Source organism: Girardinichthys multiradiatus, chromosome 21, assembly GCF_021462225.1.
Source record: "Girardinichthys multiradiatus isolate DD_20200921_A chromosome 21, DD_fGirMul_XY1, whole genome shotgun sequence".
Classification (NCBI taxonomy): Eukaryota; Metazoa; Chordata; class Actinopteri; order Cyprinodontiformes; family Goodeidae; genus Girardinichthys; species Girardinichthys multiradiatus.
Window position 1 is genome coordinate 42271015 of NC_061813.1, and position 6297 is coordinate 42277311.

Genomic DNA, 6297 nt, shown 5'->3' on the forward strand with positions numbered 1-6297 from the left:
TTTCAGCTTGAAGTTCCTTTTGAGGAATGGATCAAATTTGTACCTGAGAAAGTGGAATATAATGACAAGTTTTCATCATCTGGCAAAAGGGAATACATGATTTTGAAGCCTGGCACTTGGAGTCATGTAATTAACCATCTGATTTGGAAAAAGATCAAAAGCACATGTACATTTGTGTTCCAGAGAGCAAAAGTTTATCCAACTGTCACAAGCAACTACATAGATATCAAAGGCTTCTGTAAAGAGTGTCAAGGCCATATTAAAATGACTTGTGCTAGAGAGCCAACGGTAAACAGCCAAATGCTGCTTCAGTGGTCCATCGAAGACATTGATATCTCCTTGCACACTGGGCAATCCAAGAGGTTCATGTCTGGAAACCTTCGTGCACAGATTTGAAAAGAGCTGTGTGAGGGCAGGATGGAGCCGGCTGTATGAAGGTCAGTGAAGGCATCAGATTTGATGGATATTGGAGATGCTGAGCCAAGTCACCTTCCAAATTTGGCCACCCTACGAAAAGCTAAGCAGGAGAGAAGAGATTTGGAATTAGGTGACAAAGATCCCATTTTGTCTTTGCAGTTATTAAAATATAGCACACCTCACAGTGGTAGTATAAGAGACATTGGTCTAGACAAGTTCTTCTGCCACTATTGGAGTCAAACACAGCTACATGTGTATAAGGCTTTGTCCAAAAAATGCCCCTCAGTAGTTTGCTTTGACGCAACTGGCTCAGTTGTGAGAAGACTGGTGAGACCAAATGGTACATCTGGCCACATCTTCTTATATCAAGGCCTTCTGACAGGGGACAACTGCTCAGTCCCAGTTGTGCAAATGCTGTCAGAGAGACACGACATTAATGCAATTGCAACATGGCTGACAGAATGGCTTCGTACAGGTGCTGCTATATCAAAGGAAGCCGTGAGTGACTTTTCTCTGGCTATTCTTGGTGCTCTGGTGAAGGCCTTCACTCCTTACCCCGATCTGAAGACATACATTAACGAATGCTTCCGTTTGCTACTTGGGAACCAGTCTGCAAAACTTCCTCCTTGTTTTATCAGGGTTGATGTGGCACACTGCATAAAGATGATCTGTCAGTGGGACTGCCTGAAAAACAAGTCACACCGTGTCAAAGATTTCTTTGTCAGGGCAATAGCAAAGCTTCTTCAATCACAGTGCTTGGACCATGCAAAACAGCTAATACAGGTCCTTCTCAAAATATTAGCATATTGTGATAAAGTTCATTAATTTCCATAATGTCATGATGAAAATTTAACATTCATATATTTTAGATTCATTGCACACTAACTGAAATATTTCAGGTCTTTTATTGTCTTAATACGGATGATTTTGGCATACAGCTCATGAAAACCCAAAATTCCTATCTCACAAAATTAGCATATCATTAAAAGGGTCTCTAAACGAGCTATGAACCTAATCATCTGAATCAACGAGTTAACTCTAAACACCTGCAAAAGATTCCTGAGGCCTTTAAAACTCCCAGCCTGGTTCATCACTCAAAACCCCAATCATGGGTAAGACTGCCGACCTGACTGCTGTCCAGAAGGCCACTATTGACACCCTCAAGCAAGAGGGTAAGACACAGAAAGACATTTCTGAACGAATAGGCTGTTCCCAGAGTGCTGTATCAAGGCACCTCAGTGGGAAGTCTGTGGGAAGGAAAAAGTGTGGCAGAAAACGTTGCACAACAAGAAGAGGTGACCGGACCCTGAGGAAGATTGTGGAGAAGGGCCGATTCCAGACCTTGGGGGACCTGCGGAAGCAGTGAACTGAGTCTGGAGTAGAAACATCCAGAGCCACCGTGCACAGGCGTGTGCAGGAAATGGGCTACAGGTGCCGCATTCCCCAGGTCAAGCCACTTTTGAACCAGAAACAGCGGCAGAAGCGCCTGACCTGGGCTACAGAGAAGCAGAACTGGACTGTTGCTCAGTGGTCCAAACTACTTTTTTCGGATGAAAGCAAATTCTGCATGTCATTCGGAAATCAAGGTGCCAGAGTCTGGAGGAAGACTGGGGAGAAGGAAATGCCAAAATGCCAGAAGTCCAGTGTCAAGTACCCACAGTCAGTGATGGTCTGGGGTGCCGTGTCAGCTGCTGGTGTTGGTCCACTGTGTTTTATCAAGGGCAGGGTCAATGCAGCTAGCTATCAGGAGATTGTGGAGCACTTCATGCTTCCATCTGCTGAAAAGCTTTATGGAGATGAAGATTTCATTTTTCAGCACGACCTGGCACCTGCTCACAGTGCCAAAACCACTGGTAAATGGTTTACTGACCATGGTATCACTGTGCTCAATTGGCCTGCCAACTCTCCTGACCTGAACCCCATAGAGAATCTGTGGGATATTGTGAAGAGAACGTTGAGAGACTCAAGACCCAACACTCTGGATGAGCTAAAGGCCGCTATCGAAGCATCCTGGGCCTCCATAAGACCTCAGCAGTGCCACAGGCTGATTGCCTCCATGCCACGCCGCATTGAAGCAGTCATTTCTGCCAAAGGATTCCCGACCAAGTATTGAGTGCATAACTGTACATGATTATTTGAAGGTTGACGTTTTTTGTATTAAAAACACTTTTCTTTTATTGGTCGGATGAAATATGCTAATTTTGTGAGATAGGAATTTTGGGTTTTCATGAGCTGTATGCCAAAATCATCCGTATTAAGACAATAAAAGACCTGAAATATTTCAGTTAATGTGCAATGAATCTAAAATATATGAATGTTAAATTTACATCATGACATTATGGAAAATAATGAACTTTATCACAATATGCTAATATTTTGAGAAGGACCTGTACATGCCATCACTGTTGTGGCCCTCAGTGAGGCAGAGGGTGATGATAGTTCTGGAGTCCCTCTCGAATCAGAGATGTGCAAAAAATATCTAAAAACCCAGATCACAGAAGACTCCATCATCATTCCAGCTGAAGATCCAAATGAAATGCATCAAGTGGATTCTTTTGACGAGATCCAGACTGACCTACGCGGCTGGGTATCAAACATATGCGAGGAGAGCAGGTCACTCGCTGCAGCCAATGGGGATAGGGATAACATCCATTTCCTCCTTGATATTGTTCCACACATAATAAGACTAGCAAGTTACTTACCACTTTGGACAGGAGTAATGGTCCCCCTCTTCAAAAGCACCAACCTCACAGCAAGCTCAGCCACTGTTGAAGCAGAATTAAAAAATGTAAAGCATGGCCTTTTTAAACACGAGAACTTACCCATTCGAGTTGATCGTTTTATTTCTCGTCATCTTTCCTTTATAGAAGGAAATATGCGGATTTGTTCTGCAAAAGTGAAAAATGATGAGGAAACATCTGGATTAGCAAAAGTTTCCGAAACAAACTCTGTATCCATGACTACCCACAGTGCTGAAGCCAAGACAAGAATGGATTCTCACCAATCTGTAGAATCCGATGAAACCACAAACATTACTCCAACAGATGAAGACGTGGTTGAAAACTGGAGGGGACTAATTCTTCCACCCAAAAAAAGGAAGAGAACTTCTTATCTCACTTCCTGCACTGAATGGCTCCATGCAGATCCATCTTTTGGGGCAAAAAGAGTGAAAGTGGGACTATTAAAAAATGGAAACCTGCATCAACCGATTAGATTTGGAAAATCAACAATCTCTGTTCTGAACACATGTGCATTTGATACGTTTTGTCAGTGCTTATGCTGTGCTTTCTGTGACAGCTCAGCATTTCAAAATGTTGTCAGGAACAACAGTGACAACCCCATCTTGCTGCTGGTAAAAGCCATTGCAACAGATGGTGTGACCTCAAAGATCTATTCACAGAGGGCAGAGCTGCTTAGTGCAATGTTTGAAAAAATCCAGTTGAGGTCTGGTGCCCATCAAATCGATGCCCAGTGCAATATCTCCATGGTCATTGGAAAAACAATGAGAAATATATCCAGCGTTTACATCTCAAAACACTGCTCTTCACAGTTCTGCCAGCTAAACAAAGGAACAACAAGGGAAGTACCATTTGTTTCTCCTGACATTTCTGTGCTGATGGACTGTGGCATGGCTCAGCTTGACATTTCAGTGGAAAATGGACTCTTCCTTCCGGAGTCTCCCTGCCTTCGCCCACTACCGAAGGAATCAGAATGTCCACTTGAATTCAAAACAGGAGCCAGCACCTCAGGAAAAATGCTCTGTGCTGGAACTGTTACTCACAGCTACAGCATTGGAGAAATAACATGGATTGACACTGACCTTGCAAACACAACTCAGTTTCCTTTGAGTGAATTTCCCCCCATTGTGGCTCTCCAAGGAAAGACATTCTCTTTGAGAGGAGTCATCGCTTTCAAGGAAAGCTTGACTAAAGATGGTCTGGGACATTACATTGCATACTGCCGAAAAGCTCCATGTGTGTGGGAGCTTTATGATGACCTGGCAAATATAGTGAAGACTGTGTCTGAAAAGAAGACAATATAACCACATGCAGCGTTATACACAGGAGACTGAATGCTGTGAATCAACACATTTTGGGGGAAAATTTCTGAGAAGCCCAGATCAAAAGGCAAATACATTTTGCCATGGTTTGATATTCCTGACCAGAAATAGGTTCTATTTTAATGTTCTTTGTTACAAGTTCTTAGATGGTTAAGTATGCCATATTTTACTTGTGGTGATTTATAACATAAAGTTAATTTTCCAAATCAGAAGTGTTTATTCTTCTTTGAAAGTATAATGTAGATTACATTTTCAAACAGTAACTTGGTTATGCGTGATCTCAGAAGTCATGGTTACCTCTCTCAATTAATTAGAATAGAAAACCTTTATTGTTCCACAATAGGAACATTTGAGTGTGTCAGCACCAAACCATAAGGCATTGAAGGTATACAGATTCATATTTACCTAAAAAAGTGGAAAACTTACCCAAATTAAAAGCTATAAGAAACAAAGTGCAAATAACAATCACAAAAAGGCTGAAAGGGATTTACAATAAAAGAGAGGAAAAATACAATACTGTGCAGTTATCAGTAAGGTATAGGTTATATATATTAAATTAGGCGTGCAGAACAATCAGGTGACAGTGGTGACAGCATTTATGTAAACACTTGATCAGATAAAAACCTGATCAGATAAAAACTTCAATATTGGCATGAAAGTAGAAAACCTATTGTTTGTTGGAAGCAGTGATGGTTAGTCTATAAAGTCTAACAGCAGCTCTGATCTGCAAAAAAGTACTTTTGTCCACTTAAGGTAAAGCTTCACTTAGGCTAAAGTACCTCTCCATGTCTTTACTAGCTTCATGCATGGGATGGGAAATACTGTCCAACTATGAATATATTGGTCATGTGCCCACCTCATGCCCTGAATAAAGTGCAAAACACTATAACAAGGCATACATTTTACAACATCGGATAAAAACATAATTTAACTTGCATGATGAAAGAAAAACACGAAATTAATAACTGCTTGCTTGGTGGTGATGATGTTCAGCGCAGGCCATAGACGTCATCGATTTAAGTCGTCAGTGATCGCCTGAAAGAAAATTATATAGCTTGTACATAAAAGCGGCACAAACAGCATTAAAAAGGTAAACCACTCCGGTTCAATTTGGAGCAAAATGGGGGGGATGGTGACCTCTGGATGACCTAAAAAAATATATTATTTAATATCTCATAAACCACTATTCAGCCAATCATGGCCGTTGTTGTGAAGCCAACGCATCACGTCACATTTAGAAAAGCACGATTGGCTGGAATGTCCAGCATTTGTTTGCGAATCCGGACACAGATGCCTTCAAGATTCACAAGAAAACTCCAACAGACTTTGGCGAAAGGCTGATGACGACTGATTACAACCACACATTCACGGAATGGTCAAATTATAGTACATTTGGCCTTTTTTAGGAATATTGATCGTACATCGTACAGAGAGCAAAATTATGGTATGAATACGATAATTATCGTACCCCTGGCAACACTGCCTCGCAGATCTCTTCGTCTTCTTCACGTGGTGTAATGGAAATTATTTTATTAAGTGTTCCAAAGTGTATGACCTTTGGGTTACCTCACTTCTGTGAACATCTGTGTTAGAGGAAGAAGCTGTAAAAGCCATTATCAGAAGTTTAATGGTTAAAACCCACAGTTAGGATGATGTGTTAGGAAGGACAGATGGGTTCCCAGATAACTTTGTCACCTCTGAACCCAAGAAGGGTCTGGGGTCATAAAACACAGACTCTTTGAAGTCGAGATAACACTGTCATGTTCTGGTATAAATACTGTGTGTAAATGTTGATCGGGGCTCTGTTTCACTGACTAACC

The 6297-nt window shown here is 41.5% G+C and overlaps 1 long non-coding RNA gene across 1 annotated transcript; it reads right to left on the minus strand.

Moving 5' to 3' along the window:
• Positions 1 to 2817: 2817 nt before the first annotated feature.
• LOC124858303 lies at positions 2818 to 4373 on the minus strand. Its single transcript, XR_007035794.1, has 4 exons — positions 4238 to 4373; positions 4005 to 4111; positions 3120 to 3182; positions 2818 to 3000 (listed from the first exon to the last, which is right to left on the minus strand). It is a non-coding gene; the product is annotated as an uncharacterized LOC124858303 (long non-coding RNA).
• Between the last annotated feature and the right edge of the window lie 1924 nt (positions 4374 to 6297).